We start from the raw sequence: 26,235 nt of genomic DNA, 5'->3' as shown, positions 1-26,235 counted from the left end.
TAGAATAACACCAGACATTTTGGAGTGGGATTTTCCATTTCCTGTCTCAAGTGAGAATAAAATATTTCACGATAGCAAAATTCTTGAATATGGTTGCAAGCCATCATTTAACTAATGAATTCAAGGGGGTGAGCCACAGTGCATGCGAGTCATTCCATGGTTCACAGACTGTGGAATCAATTCACAGTCACAAATAGCATCCCAAAGATACTGGATGCAATGGAAGGTCATAAGACTACAATTTCAATGGGTTACTGATATCTACCATTATCTGCTCACCAAAACAGGAGTGCTACTCCAAATCAGCTACAATGTGACTTCACATCAGCTACAGGAATACCAATATCTGCTTCCACTGTGCTAGGTGACCGGTAGTCTACATGCCCTATCAACACAATGCAGAAGAAAACATTTGAAATGGGTCAAGCTCCATATCAACTGGACCCAAGACCAATGGGGATCAATACTATTTACAGACAAGTCCTGATTTGCTCTACAAAGCAATACTAGGCATGCTCTAATCTGGAAAGAATCAGGGATATGTTATCATTCCTGTAAAATCCGTGAAAGGGACACCTATGGTGGAAGTAGTGTGATAGTTTGGGAAGGTATCTCATTCAGTGGACACACACACTGACCTGTATGTGCTTCCTAGTGGAACCATGAATGTTGAACATAAGGATCCAGGATGTTGTCCCAGGATGCTATGTTCATGTGTAGGTCAGACATTTATCCTTTGCTTGATGAAGATGATAATGCTCATCCTCAACAAGCAAAGCTAGTGGACCAATATTTTCAAGGACTATTGTATATATGGACTGGCCTGCCAGGTCTCCTGACCTTAATCCTGCTGAGCATGTCTAGGAGCTCTAAGTAGTAACACTACCTAGAGCTCCTTATATATATATGTATAACCCCCACCACCACCACCACCCACTATAAACACAAGGTGTTTATAGTGGGTGGTGGTGGGGGGGGGTTATAAATATATATATAATGCAAAATCTGATGTGTTTCTTGAAGAGATGGAAGTTGTAATCCTTGGGGAGGAGAAAGGAAGGCTGTTCCAAAGAACAGATGTCGACGGAACAAAAGGTAACTGTATTCCTGTATGTTAAATGTATATCTGGCATATCAGTAGAGAACAGCATATTAGCATAGTTTATTAGTACAGTATATTAAATGTACAGTATACATAGCAATTTTATTTATATTTACTGTTTATTACAGAGATGTACATTTTTTATATCCATGCATATATGCGTATACACACACACACACACAGTAATCTCCATTTATCTGACATTTAAAACAACAGCTCTTGTAAGTCAACTGACTTCTGGTGGAGCATTATGTAATTGTACTTTAATTATCTAACCCTTCAATCATCAGAATTTGAACTTCTGATAGCTGAAGGATTAAATAGACAGCAGATTACTATATATATTAATACATACACTATTTTTAATACAGAAAAACAGAGTTTATTAACTCCTATATATTTCATCCTATATTACAAGGACATCAAGGACAAGGGAAAGAAAAGAAGATCAGTTGACAACACTGAAAAAACATGAGTCACAAGACATGAGTAGCATGTGCTTATTTGCTTGTCTCGGTCACAGCTTGGTAAACAGAATACGTGAGTTCAAAGAAAAACAATGGCTAGAATTTTGTAATTCAAATAAAAGGTTAGATAAGTTATTCATTATTACCAAATATATATATATGTTAAAGATACCAAGAAATTTTATAAACTTGGTTTTAATCCTTTTCCCAAGTAAGCAAACCAAAGTTTTGCACGTGAAACATATTCTTGTCCGAGCTACTTGTATATAGAGGCTAATGACTTCATATCACTTGCCATGGTATGTATTCCATATCCCATAATGCAAAGCACCCCCCCCCCTCAGATTTTTCAGACTTCAAGAATTTGATGTAGATTCTTGAAGTCTGAAAAATTAACAAATTAGAATCCAAGTTCTGATGTTCTTGGATTCTAATCTTAGCAAAACAAAGTCAATTCAAAATAATGAATAGGCAAGAAAAGAGATAATGAATGGAGGAGAGGGAGGGGAGAATGGTAGAAAAGAAGATAGTGTATGGATTATACTTATAAAGAAACTGTGCTATTTGCTCCAGTATTCCTTTAAAGTATAAGTATGGAAACTCTTTTTAAATCAGACTGTAATCTGGTTGAAGGATGATATTATTTATAATTTTCTGGATGACAGCTTAGTCAATATTCATTTGTAGTCAAAGGTGATTTTTATTTTATTTAAGGAAATCAGAATAACAGATTGTATGAATTCTGTGTATAATAGCCTTGATTATTCCCATCTTCTGTGATGAAGGATGGTGTGATAATGGATGTATCTGCAAGTACAGAAAGGTTTCATATAAAAAAGAAAACTGAACACTGCATGTAGAAATATGGATTATTAAAGCATACAGAAAGGGAAGATACTCGGATTCACGTTCAACAGTGAACTTCAACAAGATCACAATGAGCTTATTTTATCTAGAAATTATAGTAAAATTAAAGCCTGTGAGTAAGACCAAACCACAAGATATCATCCAGAAAAGCAAAACCAGAAAGCCATTGGGAGGGAATGGTAATGAAGAGCTAACTTTCAAGATGTTCCATAAAAATAATCAACTGGTGAGATGGAATGCCCATGGCTCAATCTGCTTGTGCAACTTATTCTACCACATAAAAATCTATTGATAGTGAATTAAAACAAATTAACAATATCTTCAGGGAAATCAGCTTGCAAGAACTGAAGAGTTTCTTGAAGTTGTATATCAGTGAATAGGAAAACTACATTAAAGGAAACCAATATTTCACCATTCAGCAAACACAAATCTTTAATTTTATTTTTCAAGTCAATGAAATTTTTAATACAACTAACATAGCCAGAGAGGTTTCAAAGAAGACCAGAAAAATATTCAGCAATTAGGTAGATTGAAGAACCAATACAACCAACTATAGAACATAAGGATAACCATCTTTATGAACCTTGGAACAACCACAGATGAAGGACAAAATAATTAATTCACAATTTTCCAACAGCAGAAGCATCCTATAATCCTATACCTGATCCAATAATTTATTTAATTTGTTTATGCTCTTAAGGATACAACAGAGTATAATTGTATAGTCATGAACAAGTACACGCCATGCGGTTGTGCAGATTGTGCCCCGCACAAGGGCGCTTGAAGATGAGGGGCGCCATTTCACCAAGAGAAATAATAAAAAAATATATAAATTTTCTTATTCTTGAATTATATTGTACTACATAAATTACACAATTATATAGTAACAGTAATAGTAACACAATTATATACTAACAAATTATAGTTAATTCAATAAAAATGAAATTTAAACTGAGTCAAATTATTATGAATTCTTAATCATCTAACAATATTTTTACTTAATACATCACCAGTTTTATTATAATTTGTTTGAAGTGAAACGTTATCAATATTACCACAGATTTTATTTCACAGAGAAAGCATCGACTCAGCGAAAATTGCATAAATATTCTCAATTGTTTATTATATTTTGAGTGGAAATTATTAATTTAAGATAGATAGTGAATTCATTCTTACGCTGTGCTTTGCCCTTTGTGGATGTGTGATTGTGACTGAAACAGTGACATTGTTCTTCAGATTTGGAAGGTAAGAAACTATAACATAATTGATTTTTTTTCGACAGTAAGCATTTGGTGAGACTTTAAAATAAAAAGGGGGTTAAAATTTACCAGGCAAAATAAATTTTGATTTTAATTGAACCTCTAGTTTTCACGATAAACATTCATAACATTTTTTTTTTAAATAAATTGTAAATGACTGTTATTTTTGTTGTATGGTTGAATCATTTTCATTTTTTTTAAAATAAATTTACCTATTATTTTCTTCTTAACTGATTATTTCGTATATATATATATATATATATATATATATATACAGGTCGCTGCTGAGGGACCATAGCTAAAAATCCAGTATACTTATGACACCTTACCAGATAGTCTACCCCGCATACTTATTGGCGTGTCAGGCTGATGCTGCTCGACTTAAATTAATAAACATAGGTAAATTTATAAAAAAAATGAAAATTATTCATTGAGTAATTAAAGATGTAGCTCCACAAGCAAAATTTGTACATTGTAGCATTCATCACGAGGCTTTAGCTGCAAGAAATATCCCTGTTGCTCTGAAGACAGTTTTGAATGAAAGTGTGAGAATTGTTAACTTCATTAAGTCTAGAGCTATGAATTCATGACTATTTTACATTTTGTGAAATGAAATGGGTACTGAATATGATTCTCTTTTACTTGACTTGACACTGAAGTTAGGTGGCTGTCGAGGGGAAATGTATTGAGCTGCCTGTTTGAACTTCGTTCAGAAGTTCAGATTATTCTCTCTGACAAATCCTGAGACTCAGACTTGAATTATTTCACTGAAACTGTGACTTGCCAGGTTGGCTTACCTGGCAGATTTATTTTGCCACCTCAACTATCTGAACACGAGCTTGCAGGGTGCGCGTACTTCCTTATTCTTCGTACAGGATAAAACTGTCACTCTTAGGAAAAAACTTGGCTTCATCATTAAAGAAATCGATACTGGAAATACGTGTTCCTTTCCATTGTTGGATGCTTTCTTAACTCAGAATGAAATTCTTCTTCATAGTGAACTGGCAGTGAATATAAAGAAGCATCTTGGGAGTCTAATCACAGATTTCAAGGAATACTTCCCTGAAAAACTGGCTTCAGAATTTCGGATTAGATTTTCCATTGATGACACCTTACCAGAAACCATAACTCCTTTCGAGAAAGATGAACTGATCGAGCTCTCCTGCGACGGAAGTCTCAGGCAAACAATCAAGAGGATGGATTTAACAGACTTCTGGTTGGCAAGAAGAAATGAATACATGATCTCAGAAAAAGCTGTAAACTTTCTGTTAGTGTTTGCAACTACTTAACTTTTTTAGAATATGGGGTTTCTTCTCTCATTTATATCAAAAACAAGTACAGAAATAAGTTGAATGTTGAACCCGATTTAAGATTCAAATTAAGTCAAATGAAATCAGACATTAAGATGCTGTGTTTAGCTAAACAAGCGCAACCTTCACAGTGAAACAAGAATGTGAGTTCTGTAATTAAAAATATGTTATATTTATAGCTTGTACTGATTGTAAGATTATTTGAGCACTGGAGTACCATTATCAGGAGGAATATGTGCTTGTCAAAATTTGTATATGTATTCACTCATTATTATTTTAATTTTTAAATGCGCATTTTACAGAACAATCCACTGAATAGATTCAAAGAGTACCTATTTCTCCAATAAATATCTGAATAAAATAATAAATAACTAAATAAATCACCAGTGTTGTAGAGAAATGCTTATTTTTCCCCTGGGGCCAACAAATCAGGCTTTTCCAGAATAAATTTGCTTACTGGTACATCTAACATCCTGAATTAAATATAGTGGTACACCACTGGAAAAGGTTGAGTACCCTTGCTTTAGATGATCTAGGTTTGTTTACACCAGTAGCGCAGCAAGATGGGGGAGGGGGGATCCTGGCAACCCCAAAGAAAAAGGAAAAACACTAGAAAATTTTCTAAAAATCTTTTCCTAATTATAATTCATTACTTTTATTTATGTTGTGTCGTGTCTTCTATTTATATACTACTTATGAATTAGCGATCGTTGCAGATGCTTACAACCTATGACTCATAGGTCATATGCGATGCGTAGTGTGTATTTTCAAATTGTCTACTCAACTTGCCCCCCCCCCAAGATTAGCATAGAAGCAATAAAGCCACTTATAAATAATATCTAGGAAATTTACCGGGCTCTTTTTGATATTACAGAAGATGAAACTAAAGATATCGATTCTAGAGTTCAGGCAGACAACTTCATTTCAAAGATTAATTCATTTAAATTTATTTGCACTGTTCATGTTTGGTATGAAATCTTAAGTCTCGTAAATGTTGCAAGCAAATAATGCAGAATCCGACATTTGACACAGGAAAATTACAGAAAATCTTGATTATGTTATACAAGAATTAAATATTCGTCAAACAGACCAATATTTTGAAAATATTATTAGAAATGCAAAAGAAGTAGCAAACGATCTTAATATGTTATACAAGAATTAAATATTCGTCAAACAGACCAATATTTTGAAAATATTATTAGAAATGCAAAAGAAGTAGCAAACGATCTTAATATTGATCCTATTTTTCAAGACATTCGCAAAATAACAAAAACAAAAATGTTTGGTTAAGAAGCATCAGATGAGACAACGCATGATCCTAAACAAAATTTTAAAATAAATTTTTTCTTCACGATTTTAGACATGACAATAACTTCAGTCACGGAAAGATTCATACTCTTTAAGCAATATAGCAAGGACTTTAAAGTTATAAGAGACATTAGCAAATTAAAAGATTGGAGCGATGAAGATTTAATGAAACATTGTGATGCAATCACGATATTGATGGTATGACTTTATTTGAGGAATTAAAAACTTTGCAATGTCTTCTTAAAAAGACTCAGTTCCTCAGGATGTTTTAAATTATATATATGAAAATTAATTAACTGACACGTTTCCGAGTACTGTGATCGTAATGCGTATTTATTTAACATTACCAATATCCGTAGCATCAGGAGAAAGAAGTTTTTCAAAATTGAAACTAATAAAAAATTATTTGCGGTCAACACCGTCTGGAGAGCGTCTAACGGATTTTTCAATTATATCAATTAAAAATAATATTATTGATTCATTAGACATTAAAGATATTATTAAAATTTTTGTGGTGGCTAAAGCAAGACGGATAAAGATGTAAAATAAATCTACATTTATTCTAATTGTTATATAGTTAAAAGCATATCTCCAAATTATCTTTTTTATGTAATAATATTTTTTTTTATATTAAAATAAAAGTAATTTTTGTTTATATATATATATTTTGTATATAAATATATAAATATTTATATATTAATGAAATAAATATTTTTGAAATTTTTTATTAAAAACTCCTTATTAAGGAATTTTAGTGATTACAATGTTCTACTATTGTTAAATAAAATTTATTTTTATGAAAACGTATGAAGTGTTTTGTACTTTTAACAAAGTAAAATTTTTTGCAAAAGGTTTTCATGCAAACTTATTTTATGGGGGCGCTGAAAATGTTTTGCTCAAGGGCACCTCCTACCCACGGCACGGTACTGCTCATGTACAGCTCAATCAATCCATAGTATAATCAGCAGCGATCAAACTCAAAGCCAAATAAACAAGTTCTTGGACTGGAAACATTCACAGGATTCTTCACTATTGAAAAGTTATTATTATTATTACGTGACAATAATAGTTCCAAGGAGTTCAAAGACTCATCGAAGGAGGGCACCTACTCTACAGCTCTCTCTCCACCACTATATCCCACCAACTACAACAAACCACAACTGCACCACCACCATCTACTGCCCACCACCACTAGTATTTTCACAGACAATCACAAACATTCATGCCCACGGCGAGATTCGAACCCGCAGCCTTTTTGCTGGAGAGCAGATATGCTAACCACTTGGTCAACCTGGCCAGCATTTTTAGCAATTACTAGCTATTGAGCTCATTCCCAGGTGCAGATAAAGCAAAACTCAGATTACCATCTGCAGATATCAGGGCAGCTCTAAGCATAATATTTATTATATAAATAAAGGATTGTGCACCAGTGGTTTTGAAACTGATGACCCCAGGTGAAACTAAACTACTGCCAGCATGGTAAAAATAAAAGTAAATTATTGCCAAGCTTCCAAAATGAACTGAAGTAAAATATAATGGCCCTCATTTTCCAGAGGCCAGATTGTTATTATTACTTATGGCAGCAGACAAACATGAAGGTACAGAAGGTCAATAAGAATCTCAGGCAACCAGATCATAATGACAATGAAAACTAATCCTTAGAATTTTAAACCACAGGACTCTCAACAGTGAAGCACAGTTAACTGAACTAAGAGAAGAGCTAAAATGGGACATTCTTGGATTGTGAGTGAAGGTAGATGAAGAAGGTCTTCAATTAAAAAAAAGAAGACATACAGAGCAAGTACTGTCTAGATCTCAAAGAGGTATTCTCAAGATTATCCAAGAATATGCCTAAAGTAAGTCATACTGAAAGAAATTGAAGAATTCTATCACAATATATCACAACTATTAAATACAGGAAAATATTTTAAAATCATCACGGGGAAATTTAATCAGAGAAATGATACACAAACGATCAGATGAAGGCTTGTAATTCCAATCTATTGATCCCAAAATACATAACTATAGATTTCTTCACACTAAACTGATGCCCATTATCTTTCATCTATACCTCAAACAACTTAAATCATACCACAACCTCTCCACATTATCTTGGTTAACAATTACCCTACAAATTTTGCATCAATAGGAAATACGAGGGTAATTTGAAAAGTTCTCGACCTAACAATGAAAAAACAAATTTATAATTTCAAAATTATTTTTATTTTTCAACATAATCTCCCTTAAGACTGATACATTTATTCCAGTGATGCTCCAGCACATTATCCCATTCCTGTAGTGATTCTCGGTAAGATCTGCAAAATACCCCTCTACAGATGCAATCGTCTCTTGGTTCGAAGAAAAACGCTGACCAGCAAGGAAGAGTTTTTAGTTTTGGGAAGACATAGAAATCAGAGGGAGCCAAATCTGGGGAATAGGGTAGATGTTCCAACAATTTATAGTGCATATCCCTTAATTTTACCATTGCCAAAACACCTTTGTGGGCAGGTGCATTATCCTGAAGAAAGATGATTTTTTTGGCCTGAAAACCAGGTCTTTTCTCAGGAATTTTTTCATCTAGTCTGGTTAAAAGATCGGAATAATATTCCCCGGTTATTGTTTTACCCTTTTCAAGATAATTAATAAACAAAATGCCTTTAGCATCCCAAAACACCGAGGCCATGACCTTTCCTGCTGATGGAACCGACTTTGTCTTCTTTGGCGCTGAACAACTGGCTTCTGTCTCCACTGTTTTGACTGCTGTTTGGATTCTGGTGTGTAATGGTGATTACACACCAGATATAATGGAGACCTGGATTCACCATTGTGAATCCAAGTCTCATCCATAGTAATAAACTGATGCACAAAATCAGTTTTATTCTTGTTAAAACTCCAAGCACTGTTCAGAGATTTTCGTGCGAGTGCGTTTTTGATCTGCGTGACCAAGTGTGCCACCCATCTTGCGCAAAGCTTTTTTCATATGCAATTCTTCATGCAAAATATATCCTACGCATTCTTTTGAAATGCCTATAATCTCAGCAATTTCATGTACTTTGACTTGCCGGTTATCCAATACTAATCGTGCACCTGATTTCTGGTGTTGTTATGCTTTTTGGACGTCCTTCACGTGGATCATCTTCAAGGCTGGTACAGCCATGTTTAAACTCGGCAGCCCATTTCTGAATTGTTGAAAACAAAGGTTCTAGAGTGCCCATAAACTTTTATGAACTTCGAATGAATTTCTTTTGGCATTAAACCTTCTTTTAAATGAATTTTATAACCGCACTTTACATGTTACTCAATTTTATCCATTTCAAGGGATATAGACAACACTTTTGCTTCAGACAGCTGTATAAAACAAACTACTTGATAGAATAACTTGCAACTTTACACAGATGCTCATGACAGATGTACCAACTTAGGGAAAAAAATCTTGCTGATAGCGTCGCCACCTGGTCGAGGTCGAGAACTTTTCAGACCACCCTCGTAACTGAATCTAGTTCAAATTATTTCCATTATAAATAATGAAATATTTAATATTGACAAATAAATAATATTTCATTATAAATAAGGGCATTATTACCCAGAACCTTTTTTTTTTTTTTGCACAACTAAACAGTTGCTACAAATCGTAATTCTTGTAGAAAAGCTTATACATTGGTAACAGATGACTATTAAATTATTTAAGGAATTTACAACGTATACATTGTAAATTCCTTAAATAATTTAATAGTCTTGCTACAAACTGAAACCATCCATCCGTTCACTGGACATCAACAGATGCCATATGATCTCTAAGATGCCTGGTGATGTGCCACACCAGTTCTCTCCATGTGGTCCTGCCATATGCTTTTCTGGAGGCTTAAACTCTCTGACGATCAGTCACTCAAGACACACCACCCATCCATCCCATTGATGGTCTATCCCTCCCTCTTTTTCCAGGAACTTTACCATCTATTACTGTTCTGAGAAGTCCTCCTTTCAATGTGTCCAAAATATTTCAACTTTCTTCTCTCAATATCCTTAAGTAGCCTTAAAGATCTACCGATCCTTTCTAGCACCCCATCCATTTGACTGCCTTTTTTATATGATATCCTCAACAGCTTTCTCTAACACCAGATCTCAAAAACTTTATATCCTTTTTCCTATCAGACTTTTTTATAAACTGAAACAAAACAAAATTCCTGAGGAAATAAAATAGCTTATGAAGAACCAAAGAGCCAAACCTGGAAGCCTTCTGGTTATCATCCTACAACATAGGATCATAACTAGAAATAGATATGCTATAGCAAAACAAACAAACTGAATAATTTTATTCAATATTATACCAGGATGACACAACAATTAAAAAAAAAAAAAAAAAAATGAAAACGTTGAAATGCCAGAAATTCTACTGGAAGAAGTTATGTGGAGCATCCAAAGCATGTAAAGTACAAAACCTACAGGAGAGGATGAAGTTCTAACTGAATTAAAGCAGGTAGGGAATTGATACAAAATTTTGCCAAACTTTTATCCTATATCTCAAGAAAAATGATGTGCTGAGGTCAGTGAGAAAGGCTACCTATTATTCTGATACAAAAAAAAAGTGAAGTAGAAGACTTAAAGAACTACAGACCCATCAGTTTCCTATTAGTGATGTACAAAAGTATTTATAGAAGTCTTAGATCACAGGCTTTGATTATGCAAAAATTATGCAATTCTATACCTTGTACAGCTAAAAAAACAGACAGGCTTCACTACACTTGACCATATTCAAGTTTTACAACAGATTATTTAATTAATAGTGATGTCTATTATGTCTTAGTTTTACTGATTATGAGGAAGCACTCTGATTTGGTTAAAAAAAAAATCACAATATTTGAGACACTAAGAAATTAACAAGTGCAGTAACCATATGTAAGTACCATCAGATCAGCAACATACATTCATGCAACAGCAACAGTGAATTTTAATGGAAACATCTCCACTGTGGAAATACATTGTTAAAAGTATAGCTGAATTACAGACTCGTATCTGTGAACTCCAAATTTCTAGCAAAACAGCTGGCTTAAAAATAAACCTAAAGAAGACCCAAGTTAAGCTCAATAGCTATGCACAGCTAGAAATAATAAAAATTAATGATAGTGAAAGTGAATAAGTGACTCGCTACATATACTTAGAACAACAGATATCAATGGAACAAAATACCATGAAAGAAGTCAAAGACAAGCAATGATTGGCTGGAGGGTATTTGGAAAACTGTAAGTGATATTCAAAGGCCAATTACCACTATGCGCATAAAAGGAAAAGTTTTAACAAGTGCATTCTCTCCATACTGGCATATGGATGTGAAAAACAGATATTAAACATAAAGAAAACTAAAAAAAAAATAAGAACAACACAATTCAGTAAGGAAAGATGTATGCTTGGCATCACAAGACTAAATCAGAAAGAAATGCTTAAATAAAAAATCAAACCACAATCTCTGACATAATATAAAGAGTGAAACATCTGAAGTGGCAATGGGCTTGTGCATGCTACTCAAAGACAAGGACACAAGGATACTGGACTGGATACAATGCTAATTAATCTCAATCAATTGATGAAATCATTGGATTTGCAAAAGCAAAATGGGCAGAAAAAGCAGCAACATACTGTCTTGGAATTATCTTGGAAAAGCTTTACAGCAGTGGATCGATAAAGGTCAATCAATGATGATAATTCCCCCCCCCCTCCTTAAAAAACAGCAACTGAGTGTAATTATGCTGTCAGCAGTGATGATGCCTTTCAAATGGAAAGTTGTGTGATATGAATCCTGAGGAACCTTTGTAAGACCTCTTCTACTGAAGGTAAGTAAGCCATTCTCAGTCATTCAGAGTTTGCTTTCCAGAAAATGATTTTTTTTTTTTTTTTTTTCTGGTTACAAAAGCGATGAACTGGCTATGTTACTTGACCATGACAAGGCAGTAAGCCTAACAAGCAAAGGAAAACATAATGGGAATGATGAGGAGGACACTGACGTGTAGAAGTAGGGAGATTCTTGTTCCATTGTATAAGGCTTTGATTAGGCCACACATGGACTATTGTGCCCAGATTTGGTCACATGGTTTTCAGAAGGATGAGGAGATGCTGGAAAGGGTCCAAAGGCGACTGACTAAGGTAGTTTCTGACCTCTGGAATGTCGAGTATGAGGAAAGATTGAAAAGATGTAATTTGCAGAGACTAGTGGAGAGAAGGAAGAGGGGAGATATGATAGAGACCTACAAGTTGGTAAGGGGTTGCTATAGGATCAATGGTGGAGAAGTTCTACAGCGAATAGTGGGAGATCAGGGGAGAACCAGAGGTCATCCCTGGAAACTGTATAAAGAGGGTGTGAGTAGGGGAGTGAGAGGCAGGTTTTTTTCGTGCAGAGTTGTGAATGATTGGAATGCCTTGCCTGAGAGTGTGGTGTCTGCAAGGAGTTTGAATGTGTTTAAGACCCGGTATGATGAGATGTGTGTGAGATAAAAGGACCTCCTAGATGAGTCTTTGACTCCATGAGGTCTTGTTTAATAATAATAATAATAATAATAAGATGAGATGTTAAGTATTAATGCAAATTAATTTTTAGAGAAAGCAAAACTGAGATAACTTACAACTACATTAATTTATCTTCCTCCCATCTTTTGTTTAAAGATGAAGGGGAGATTAAAATAAATATTAACATTTTGAATTCAATAACCAAGAGAGCCATAAGAAACCACTACAGTACAAGTGCAACCAAAGATTTTTTGGAATTTGTCTTTATATTGTATATTCAATCATTACTGTAGCATAATAAATAATTATATCATTCTGTGCCATTAAAGAACTTTTTCTTGCAAGCTACACACCATTACTGTACTTCTTACAAGCAAAAGATACATGGATAACTTATGTTTTAATTCTCATGGTAGTTTTTTCATGTGTAGAATAGTGGCCAAAGTAATCTATTTAAAGAATCAGATAAAGTTCAAGAATTAAATAATATTGACCTGTAGTATTCTGCACTCAAGCTAAAGTATGCTAAGCTCAAACTTAAATATACCAGAGCTAAAGCAGAATGCAAAAAGAAATGTGAAAGAATCTGTGATTAGCAAAACTGTGAATTGGATTTAGAATGAAATGAAGGTCTGGTGATATATATTTATACTACACAGAAAAGGAAAAGAGTGAGTGAAAGAACAGAACAGAATCCTACAGCATTCCAGCATCAAATGCCAAGCCTGAGGATCTTCCAACTCCATTGCATGATATGTGCAAGCAGAGGAAAATGCTGACAGCCTAGTTACAAATAACAGATCCTGAAATGTGAGCTCATTTAAGATACCTTTGTGACACGCCTAATTAAATGCCTCTGTCACTCGAATGAAATCTTTCTATGACTCTTCATTAGAAAATTCGATACAAGCAAAAGCATCTAAGATTATCACTGGCGCAGTCTCATCCACTAACAACATCAGAGCCCAACAAGAATGTGGGCTTGACCTGCTGGAGGACAAACGAAAATTTGACACCATAAAATTCATAAATAATATCAGAAGCTACCAAAGCGATTATATCTCCCTAAAAACTTATGAACATTGGAATCAAAAATGCAGACTTCATAGATCATCAACTTTACAACATGATGACACTATCAGGAAGGAAATAGGTCTTGATCAGCTAAATGCCCACATAAACAAAGAACCTCTATTTTCCAGTCCTTTACCTTCAAATACCTCCATAAATCTAAACCTTACCAAACTCTGTACAAAAAAAGAACCAAAAGAAATGCTCAAAGAAAGAGGCCTAAATACTATCAACCTTCTTTCATCCTCCAAACAGGTTATTTGTTATACCGATGGATCGTCAGACACCAATATGATTAATGGAGATGCTGGTGTTCTCCTTCTACTCCCGAAAGGTGAAAAATTTTCAATAAAAGTTGGATCTGGGAGAATCGCTTCCAATTTTACCAGCGAACTCTATTCAATAAATAAAGCACTTGAAGCCTACTTAAAACTATCATCATCTCAACAATCTGAAGGAATTATAATTTACAGTGACTCAAGATCAGCTATGAAGGCAATCAAAAATGGCAATACCAAGCCCACACAAGACATCCATAAACTCTTTAACCAACTAAAGTGTTTAGAAAAAAGTTGCATTTTACAATGGATTCCTGCTCATGTAAGCATTGATTACAATGAAGCAGCTGATAAATTAGCAAAAGAGGGCAGAGAGCTCAACCAAGAAACTCACATGATAACTCTTGCTGATGCCAATGCACTAGCAAAAGCTAAACTAATTCCACTGAAATCAGTGATACAACATCAAATTCCCGAAATCAGTGATGACAGAAAGACCTCTACCATGATAGCAAGACTACGAACGGGACATTATAGAGGAATGAAGATCAATAGATGATACGAGAACATATAGAAACTGCAACAACTGCCCCAATACTGAACTGACACCCACTCACATCTTTACCTGTCCAGCAATTACAGCAGCCTTGCAAGAAATCGATCCTAATCCTGAACAACAGCTCTATACAAACAAAATCATCGACATAGCCAAAGTGGTACAAGGAGCACACGGAAACATCTAAGACTCTTCAAAGACAAGACAACAACAACTTGAATGAAATTTTTCCATACCATTTGTTCAACTAGTGGATTACAAATGGGAGTTTCTTATGAACTGACACTGATGAAATGCACACTAATAATCATTTATTAGGTGAGAGGATTATAACTAGATGATTATAGAAAGGTTTTTCACTTGGTTATAAATAAATTTAAAATGTTAATTATATTCTTGTTTATTCCTTTATTCAAGTGTAAGCAAACAAAGTTGGTGCTTGAAGTTTTTTCATGACTAAGCTGCTTGTATATGTTAATACAAGCAAGTATTGATGTTAATGACTTCTTGTAGATAAGCTTATATGTTGGTGATACATAACTGTTAATTTTAAGGAAAGAACAAAGTATATTATTATATTAACTAAATAACCATGACAAGGCACTAACTGTCAACACTAACAAGGAAAAACTGTCTTACTATGGCCAAACAGGCAGGACTGCTAATATCAAGATATCTGAACATAATAATTATATCCGTTTCTACCGTTATAGCCACTCAGAACTTGCTGACCATGCCTTGGACACCTGCCATAAAATACGTTGGAAGAAAACTTCCTTACTACACTGCAGGAAGTTTAAATATGAGAGATTATTCTTAGAATCAGTCTCAGCCTTAAAAAACTCCCCAAACCTCAATAAATTTGGATGCACAAGACTACCCCAAATATGGGAGGCTTGCATTCTTAGAACATCAGCCCAAACGGCCAAGATTAATACCCAATTTGGCCGACTAGGTGGCACCCTTTAGGACTGACTTCAGTTGTTTTCTTCAGCCATTTTTGCTCAGTGTTAGTGCCTGCATGCACATTTCATTAATTTTTATATTCCCTGAAGATGGAACATAAAAATTAATGAAATATTGGAAGTATTAATTAAAGTTATTTAGTTAATATAATAATATACGTTGTTATTTCCTTAAAATTAACAGTTAATGAGTTCATATTAATTGCCTTAGTATCCCATAATGCAAAGCACATCCTTTTTGGATGTGTAGAATGCAGTGCATTATCTTGGTATCATTTCTGGGTCTGGTTCCCACTGATGAGACCTGAATAAAGGTTGAAACTGGTGTGAATAGTGTTCCCTTCCCATAATGCATAGCATTATACACACTCTCAAAAGGATGTGTGCTTGGCATTATGAGATACTGAGACAATTAATATGAAGTCATTGCTTCTATATAGTCTAGTTGTGGATAATGGATCTGTCCATGACTTCAGAAAGGACTAAAGCAAAAGATATAGGATAATCATCAAATGGTCAAGATTTGTTGCTCTTCTAAAGAATAAGCTGAATACTGTCTGTCAAGCTACAGGATAATTACTAGTCAAATAGGAGAGCAAGAAACACAAGAGGTGGGAAATGTGAACCTTCAGAACAGGAAATATTGGAATCATGAGATTTTTCTGTAGCTAAACTTTCTTTTCCAAGGAGAAAGACAATTGTAATTAGTGGCATTATGTTTGGGTGATAAAACAAAGTTGGTGTCTGTAAATGTGTAGATCTTTTGAATAAGTGAAGCATGGCTTTTAAACCTCATACAGGCTAGTACTGTGTACCTATATCCCTAAAACATTAGGAATAAAGGTACACAGGAAGGCTACCCAATTTAAATGCCTAGATAGAATTTCAACATTATGCAACCATCAGCTAACTACAAATCGAGCTGTCTGCTTTTCTCAACTCAGTGTAGTGGTCTATCCTTTGGAAATATATGAGGCTTCCACACAAAAAATTTATAAAAATAAAAAAAAAACATGTAAAGAAATTCAATAATAACCAATACTATATCTTGGATACAGATTCAAACTGCTATCAACCTTTCTTCTAAAATGTCAACAAAGCAACTCTACGCACTCTTAGGCTTGTCTGCAGCTATGCAGTAGTTTGCAAAGAAATGCCAACTTTAGGCCTCAAGGTTTCATATACAGTGCAGCATTCACAACTTGACACTACATGTTGTCAACATCAAGTTCAACACAGGTAATATGTTATATGGGAGGCTTGCTCCTTAAAATATGAGCCAATTCACTGCTCACAAAAATCAATGCAAAGATAAAAATATATATAGTCATTATTAAAGCACATGAGAATAATATAGTATAGTTCTGATCAGTAGCGCACTCAGGATTTAATCTTGGTATTCAATCCTGAGTTTTAATACACACTACGCATCGCATATGACCTATGACTGAGCATCTGCAATGATCGCTAATTCATAAGTAGTATAGAAATAGAAGACACAACACAACATAAATAAAAAAAATAAATTTTAATTAGGAAAAGATTTTTGGAAAATTTTGTAGTGTTTTTTTCCCTTTTTCTTTGGGAGGGGGACTCTTGTTCCTCCCCCCCTCTAGGTGCACCACTGGTTCTGATTACCAATGAATACAGTCAGAAACAATATTCTACTTAGGAAATGCAAACACCTACAGACTAGCATATTACAATCATACCAACTAAGAGAGGAGAAAAAAAAAACAGTAAATGGATTACTCAAAAAAAATTCAGGTTATGAGAAGAACTAAAAGTATCCTCATGGAGGTAATACAGTATTTCAGAATTGACCATTTTAAAATTTAATGAATCCAAGTAAAGCTTGAAGTTTATACATAAGTCTTTGTGACAGAAAATCCACAAGCTGCTATTACTTCCTCTAAAACACTCCTTTACCAACTCCCATGCACTATCAACATCCAACCCTTGCAGTTTCCCATGCCATGACATTGCTCCAAGAAATCTCTGAATTTGTCATACTTATCAGAACTGTAATTCCACATTATATCTCCTCTTAAGTAAAAATTCCACACATTCAGCCACCTCCCAGATCAAGACCACATGATCACTCTTGCCAACTGGCAACAAGATGGTCATCTTGGTTAAATTCTAAGTTAAAAATTTAAAAACTTAATATTTAAAATAATTACTTCAGTGTTATTTTAATTTTAGTTTGGTTTGAAGAGCACCTTAGTTTTACTAGAATAAAATACATGCTAAGAAAACTATAAGTCAATATTGTTTCATGAAAAATGTAGGGAATGTAAGAATTTTTTTACAAAAAAAAAAAAGGAGGCATCTCTTTAAAAAGTTTGAAACCACTGCCTCACACCAGCTGAGGTTCAATTGGCTATAAATACTTCAAAAGTTACCAGGTTCTGATAAAAAATTACTGCAAAAATTGCTAAAGCAAGTGAAGAAAAGGGCAAGAACAAGAGAGTGTATAGTGACTTGATGATTGAGATCATGACCATTTTCTAACATTATAGCGTAATTTCTCCCAAAGACTTCACCAGAAATATAATAATGCCCATTATTAATAAGAGATTACATGCTGTGAAAATTAGAGAAGAATCCGTCTGTTATAAGATCCTCTGCATCATTATGGTATTTAATAAGGCAGATCCTTAAGAAATGTTTAGAATCTCAGACATATGTGGTTACTTATTTTGTTGACTTCAAAAATGCATTTCATCATCATCATCATCATCAAATTCCTGCCATGTACACTCAAGGGGTGTACAGGATATGATAGTACTACATGAAAAAAATTACATCATTATTAATTTCCTATCTACAATTTTCCTCCAAATCAGTCTGTTACTTGTCAAGACTCCAACATTATCAGATCTTATATTTCTATCATCTAAAGCACTTTGTATTGTATCAATCCACCTATATCTTGGTCTTCCTCTGGGTCGTTTTGCTGCCAACCTGGCAGAGAATACTTGTTTTGCTAATCTTTCCTCGCCCATTCTGTTTAAGTGACCATGCCACCACCTGAGATAAGCTCTGCTAACGCATTCCTGGATGCAGACAACGTCAAGTTCTTTCCTAATATCCTCGTTTTTAATATGATACTGCCATTGATGCCATCTGTTCACGCCTATAATTTTTCTCAGGACTCTCATATCTGTGGTCTCTAGTCTTTGGTCAAGTGTTTTACTTCTGACCCAGCTCTCAGATCCATAAGTTAAAACTGGTTTGAACACTGTCTTGTATACAGATAATTTAGTGTTCCGACTAATTTCTCTCTTATTCCATATGAATTTATTCAATTGACTTCCAACCATACCAGCTTTGCTGCTTCTGTTGTCTATTTCTATATTTAATTTACCATCTTCAGTAAAAATCATGCCTAAATAGCTGAAATGTTTTACTTGTTCCACAGGTTTTTCATTCACAACACAGTTGACATTTTCAATGATTCTGCCTATTTTCATTCTTTTTGTCTTTTTATTGCTTACCTTCATACCATATCTATTACAACAGCTATTCAATTTAGTCAGAGAATCTTGCAGACTTGTAGCGGATTTATTTAGAAGTATAACATCGTCCGCATAAAGCAAAGAGCTGACATTAACATCTCCAATTTTGATATCATGTTTAATACCACTTTCCTTCATAATGTGATCCATATAGATAATGAATAACAGAGGGGATAATGTACATCCTTGTCTCACACCAGATTTAACATTAAACCATCTTCCTGTACTTCCTTCAATTCTAACTGCTGACTTACAACTCAAGTAAAGACTAAGTATTGCTTGATATAATGCCCCATTGACACCATATAACTGCAGCGTATTGAATAGCTTCTCTCTTGGCATCTTGTCATATGCCTTTTCCAGATCTACAAAACTTAAATACAGATCTTTGTTATATTCCCATGCTTTCTCGACTATTTGTCGTAAAGTGAAGATCTGATCCTGACAGCCTCTATTTGGCCTGAATCCAGCTTGTTCTTCACCAAGCTTTTCTTCCACAATTCTTCTCAACCGTTTCTCAAGTATACTTGCATACATCTTGCCAGGAACACTCAGTAGGGAAATACCTCTGTAATTCTCACATTCAGTTTTATTTTCCTTTTTATATATGGGTACTATGAGAGCTCTACTCCAATCATCGGGAATTCGTCCCTCTGTCCAGGCTTTGTGAACTATGCAGTGCAGCCACTGTAAGACTCTTATACCACCATACTTCAGCATTTCTGGTCGAATATCATCTACTCCTGCTGCCTTTCCACATTTCAAGCCTTTGATGGCTTTTTCTACTTCAAGTATGGATATGTATTCCTGACTGCATGCCTGGTCAGTGTTTTTTACCACTGTGCTGTCATCACTGCTTGTTTCATTTAGCAGTTTTTCAAAGTAATTACTCCATACTTCAAGGATATCTATTTCTCCCGTTTTCATGTCACCTTTATCATCTCTAATTCCTTTTACAGCACTCTTTCCTCCATTCTTAAGCTTCTTCAAAAACCTCCAGAATATTTTGCCACCTTCTTGATATTTATTTTCTATATTCTTACCAAAATCCTCCCATGACTTTTGTTTAGCTAGTTTTACACAGTGTTTAGCATTCTTGCATTTGTCTCTATATTCTCTAAGAGCACAAGCTGACTTATTTGACAAGAACTTTTGGTATGCTTTCTTCTTTTCCTTCACTGCCTCTTTAACTTCCTGTGTCCACCAGGGAGTTCTGATTTTTTTATCCTTACAGACAAGCTCACCACATGTCTCTCTGGCAGAATCAATCAATGTTTTCTTCAGAGTTTGCCACTGAATCTCCAAGGTTTGATTCCTGTTCTCAAACTCTTTCATTTTTTCTTCAATAATCTTTGTGTATTTTAGTCTACATTTCACATCTGAGAGCTGCTCAACTTTTATTCGCTTTAAAACTTTCTTACATGTTATTCTTTTCAATATGAAATTCAATTTTATCCTGCTCAAGACTAAATAGTGATCACTTCCAATTTCAAATCCTCTGTACATCCTGGTGTCCTGCACCAGGGAGAAAACATCACTATCAACAATAACATAGCCAATGAGACTTTTCTTATTCCTAGCCTCTTCTCTCCATGTGAATTTGTGCACATTTTTATGTTAGAACATGGTGTTAGTAATAACCAGTCCATGTCCTGAGCAGAAATCCAACAGATATTTGTCATTATTATTAGCTTTGCTCTTTTCTCCAAATTTTCCCAAAATATTTTTGTATGTCTCACAATCATTTCCTACTCTGCTATTTAGATCCCCAACAAGGACCAACTTTTCCTTTTTCATTGTGTCAGTTGCTTTTTCTAAAGCCTCAAAAAATTCCTCCACTGCTACCTTAGTAGAATCTTCTGTGTGACCATAGGCACAAATAAGTCTCATTGTCCAATTCTCCATTCTGATATTTGTTCACATCACTCGACTTGAAACTGACTGCCATTCAAGAAGATTAGCCTCGTATTTTGTGTTGAATACTATGGCTACTCCTTCTTTTCCTTAATTGTCATTGCGTGAATATAACATTTTGTATTTATTGCTCAGAAAGATCTCACCAGTTTTGGTCTTTTTTGGTTCAGTCATCCCTATTATGTCGATCTGGTACTTATCTAATTCCTCAGCTAGCTCCATTTCTTTGCCATTCAGGCTTCTTACGTTGATAGTACCGATCTTTAACTCTGGTGATGTTGAGTTGGGGTTTATTTTCAGATTTGTTCCAGTAGCTGGCTTTTCGCTGTTCGCCCTGGTTCCCTGGGGAAAACAACGGGGGCCTTGTTTAACCGGGCGACGCCCCAGCCGGCATGAAATTTTGTCATGTTGTACCATCATTCTATATTTTGGTTTATACAATAAGAATACAATTTGGTCGGCTAAATCCCAAATTGCCAGCCCATCCTCGTCCGTTCAGTATCCAAGTAGATACCCAACAGGGTGCACCACGAGAAGGTGAGGATTGGACATTAGGTCAGAAGCCCTGGTCGGTTCTCCGCATTCCTTTAAAGGCTATGTGGAGGTCTCCTCTCAGTTATACAGCTTTGACCCTTAAGCACCCCATGCATTTCATGCATTTCAGTTGACAGCAAAAATTTATGGACAATTGCAAAAGTTTATGGAACATTTGACAAACAAACTAGACAACTTGATATCATCATAGTGAGGCTAGTGTTAAGTCAATAAAGTACACTGATGTCCAAAACCTAAGGACAAACATTATTTCTGAAGATTACAACTGCAAATTCAGATGAATCAGCTTGTGGCGATTTGTATAGCTGACAATTTCGAGTATAGAGCAAGTACACATTCAAATTTTTGAATTGTATGCAAAATGGTCACATGGCAGCACTCAACAGGATGAATGCAAAAAGCTTTTATTCTGTTGCTAAGTGAACTGTGTTTAAAGAAAGCTCTTTTCATGAAGGAATAAAATTGCAAACTCGAATTGTCTTGTAATGTCTCAAAGACATCATCTAGAGAAGGGGTGGACAACCACCTATGGTGCATGCGCCACTTTTGGCACATCGCATGATTAGAAGTGGCACACTGAACCCCAGAGAAAAAATTTTTTAAATTTTCTATACTATATATATATATATATATATAAACACACAATTAACCTACTAGGTTAATTACAGATGACTCTCTTGTCATAACGTTCGATGAACTTCTGATTTGATGTGACTGAACAATCGCGTGTTTTCGAACTTATATGTTTTTATTAACAGTTCTTTAAGTTTAAGATAAGATTTCTGTTTTCATGAAGGCTTAATATAGTTCTGTAAATTTAAAAATAAATTTTTTCATTTTGAACGCTTATGTCAAGTTCTTTTCCACTCCCCTAATTTGCTGATTACTGAAACCTGCAATTATTCAGTGTAATTGTATGTGTGTGTTTTTATGTTTGTTTTTTTTTATACAATATCTTTCCTTTTTATTTACGTATAGTAGGTTTATTCCTAAAATTTAACTGATCATCAGCAAAGCTTTCGTAATGAGGATGTTTGGGTTGTGTGTGTGTGTGTGATTGCCAGCTGATCGACTGTTTCATGGCAGGAAGCAATCTCGTATTTCATTGGACATAATATATTGCGAGAGAGAGGCGAAAACTCTCTATGAAAAAAAAAAAAAAATATATATATATATATATATATATATATATATGATTTTTAAACTTATAGAACTGTATTAGGCCTTCAGGAAAACAGGAATCTTATCTTAAACTTGTAGAACTGTTTTTGAATGTTCATAATGTTAAAAACGATAAAATAATTTAAATAAATTATTTAATAATAAGCGTTACTTTTTGAGATAATTTTTTTTTTTTTACAGTCAGTTACCCATTACTTTGCAAAAGAAAATGAGCAGAAGAAAAGCAGAAGGTGATAGCAAGCGCCAGTTTAATGAACTGTGGGAAAATAGTTCTTATTTATTGCGGGTCCTTCAGGAAAACCGTTGTGCATTGTTTGTGAAAGCACTCTCTCAGATAATAGAAGACATGATCTTAACAGACACTATAGAAAACATCAAGCTGAATTAGAAGAAAAACTGAAGTTAGTTCCTGGGTCTGAGGTTGCGGAAAGAATATGTGGTTAAGAAAAAGGAAGAAATAAAAAAAGAGACAAAATATATTTGTGAAACGAAGTTGTGAAAGTGTGGCAATGCTGGAGGCGTCTTATGAAATTGCCTTTGTATTGGCTAAAAACACAAGCCTTTCTCTGATGGAGAGGAAGTTGTTAAGCCCTGTCTCGAAAAATTTGCAAAATGTCTTGGTGATAAGAATGTTGAAAGAAAAGTAAACCAAATTGCTTTGTCCAAGCAAATAATTACAAGACGCATCAAAGAACTTTCCCATGATGTTAATGAGCAATTGAAAGACCATGTTCATGCTTGTTCTTTCTTTTCTTTAGCCTTGGACGAATCCGCTGACATATGTGATGTAGCCCAATTAAGCATTTTTATAAGAGGAATTGATGGTAATTTTAACATCTTTGAAGAACGTATCGGTCTTGAGTCACTTCATGGAAAAACAAGAGGATCAGACATATTTGACAAAGTAAAGTCATGTCTAGAAAATCAACAACTAGATTCTAGTAAGCTCATCAGTGTTTGCACTGATGGAGCACCATCAATGATAGGTAGAGTTTCTGGGACTGTAACTTTACTTGAAAGGTTTTTAGGTCGTTCTCTACTAAACTAGCACTGTATTATACATGAAGAATCTCTGTTTGGAAAAACTCTAAATTTGAAGCATGTTATGATACCCAGTTGTAAAGTATGTGAATAAAATTAGAGCAAGAGGGTTAAACATAAGAGAATTCAGAGAATATTGTGAACTGCTAGATATGGAATATGGTAATCTCATCCTTCATTGTGAGGTGTGCTGGCTTTCTAAAGGACAAGTTCTCAATAGATTTTGGAAGCTGAAAGAAAGTGTTCATAATTTTCTGGAAGAGAAGGATGAGCTGCATGAGGAAAAAGCCCTGTTTTTGTGTGATGAGAAATGGCTATTTGATTTAGCATTTTTAGTTAATGTTACCAGCCACCTTAATGATCTAAATTTGAAACTACACGCAAGAAAAATTGTTTCCTAGCTTAGTAAATGACATTAGCGCATTCAAAATGAAATTAAAACTGTTCATCTCCCAGCTAGAAAATGGGGATTTAAGTCAATTTCCACATTTAAAAGAACATAGTGAATCTTTTGAACATAATGGCAACTTTACAGAATATACTGAGAAACTCAGATTATTGCAAGAGTTCTTTAACAATCGTTTTAGCGATTTTGCCGAAGAAGAAGACTGCATACTTGCATTTATAAATCCCTTTTCACTTACTGAACAAAGAATCTTGACAATGCCTAGTAACATACAAATGGAACTTATTGATCTCAAAACCAATTCTTTATTGAAAATGAAATTTAATGAACTTCCATCAATCCCAGATGCTTCTGATATAATTAATTTCTGGCAATCGTTGCCCTGGGAACATTTTCCAGACCTGAGAAAATTTGCTCAGAGTTATATCTGTCATTTTGGAACTACATACAGATGCGAACAAGCATTTTCATCAATGAAAATGATTAAGAATAAACTATGGTCGTGACTGACTGATTCAAATTTGAAAAATTGTCTGATGCTTTCTGTAACTGATTTAATTCCAAACACTACAAGCTTAGCAAAAGCAAAGCAATTTCAAAAGTCTCAATAAAATAATTAATGTTTATCTTGTCTTTATATGAAATCCTTTTACTTAAAACTCTAAAAGTGTCTATATTACCATATATAATAAATCATTTTATGCATAACTGTTAAATATATCCATATTACCATATTTTAAAAGGGCTGAAAAGTGGTATAAGTTTGTATGGCGCATCTTAACTTAAAAATGAAAAAATTGACGCATGAACTATAAAAGGTTGGCCACCCCTGATCTAGAGGATTTCACATGGGAAAAAATTATTGGAAAGCTTGAAGAAGGTTGCAGAATTACTGATCTTTCCAGAGAGTTCGCAATCTCACATAGCATTGCATCCAGGCTTTAGGCAGCATTACAAACCAATGGAATGTGTTCCAGATGTTTGCTAAAAGGTCACCGTCACTCTACCACAGAGCATGAAGAGAGATTTTTAGTTATAACAGCAAAACGCAATCGATGCACCGAGCAGGTCAGCTTGCAAGTTGGATCTATTCAAGCACAGATAAGCAGATATAACAACAAACTATGGTAAGATGTCTATGACATGTAGGCCAACATGCATGTATTCTGCGTCCATTTATTCAAAGCTCATCATAGAGCACATTTTCAGTGGTGTTGTATCCATAAAAATTGGGCAGGACACCAAAGGCCTAACGTACTCTCTACAGATAAGTTGTTTTAGTATTTCTCCGATTTTAGATTACCCTTGATCTGGTGTTTTAAGTGTTACTGCTTACCATCGCAAGAATGTATTACCCATTTACATTCTTATCACCCATTTACCTTTTTCCAGCTACAAGTGCTGGAAAAAGGTAAATGGGTGACTGGTGAACGATATTGTGACGAAGTTCTTCAACATCATGTTCGATTGTTCCATGGTACTGTTGACAAAGAATTCAGTTTTACGGATGACAATGCCACATCACATCTTACACAAGCAGTGGAGATACTTCTGGAGACCGAGGAAATTAATCGAATTGAGTAGCCAGCACGCTCCCCAGATCTCAACCCTATAGAACATGTCTGGGACACAATAGGGAAATGCATTGCTGCTCGAAATTTCCCTAGGGAAAACAAAGGCTTTATACTTGCTCTTAAGGAGGAGGAGGAGGAGTGGGCCAGTTTGCCTAAAAATTCCTGAATCACTTGGTTCTAAGCATGGTACAATGTTGTGAGAGCTGCATCGCAGTTTGGAGTAGACATATTCCATACTGAAATGTCTCTCTGAACAGTTTTCTGTAAGCACTGTACATTAATTTTAATTCTTAACTAAGTCCTTAGGAATTCTTTCATTCATGCTTACACAGTGATTCAAAGACATTATGAAAATTATGGA

The 26,235-nt window shown here is 34.7% G+C and overlaps 1 protein-coding gene across 1 annotated transcript in view; it reads right to left on the bottom strand.

The window, feature by feature from the left end:
- Window positions 1-26,235, bottom strand: part of LOC150105578 (alanine--tRNA ligase, cytoplasmic-like) — a 270,365-nt gene that overhangs the window by 227,548 nt on the left and 16,582 nt on the right. The gene's annotated exons all lie outside the window — the stretch shown is intronic.

The sequence above is a fragment of the Typopeltis vanoorti genome, chromosome 6 (genome assembly GCF_054136105.1).
Source record: "Typopeltis vanoorti isolate ZY-2024b chromosome 6, IOZ_Tvanoo_1.0, whole genome shotgun sequence".
Lineage (NCBI taxonomy): Eukaryota > Metazoa > Arthropoda > Arachnida > Uropygi > Thelyphonidae > Typopeltis > Typopeltis vanoorti.
Note: the sequence above shows the minus strand (reverse complement) of the source record. Positions and strands in the feature narration are given on the sequence as shown.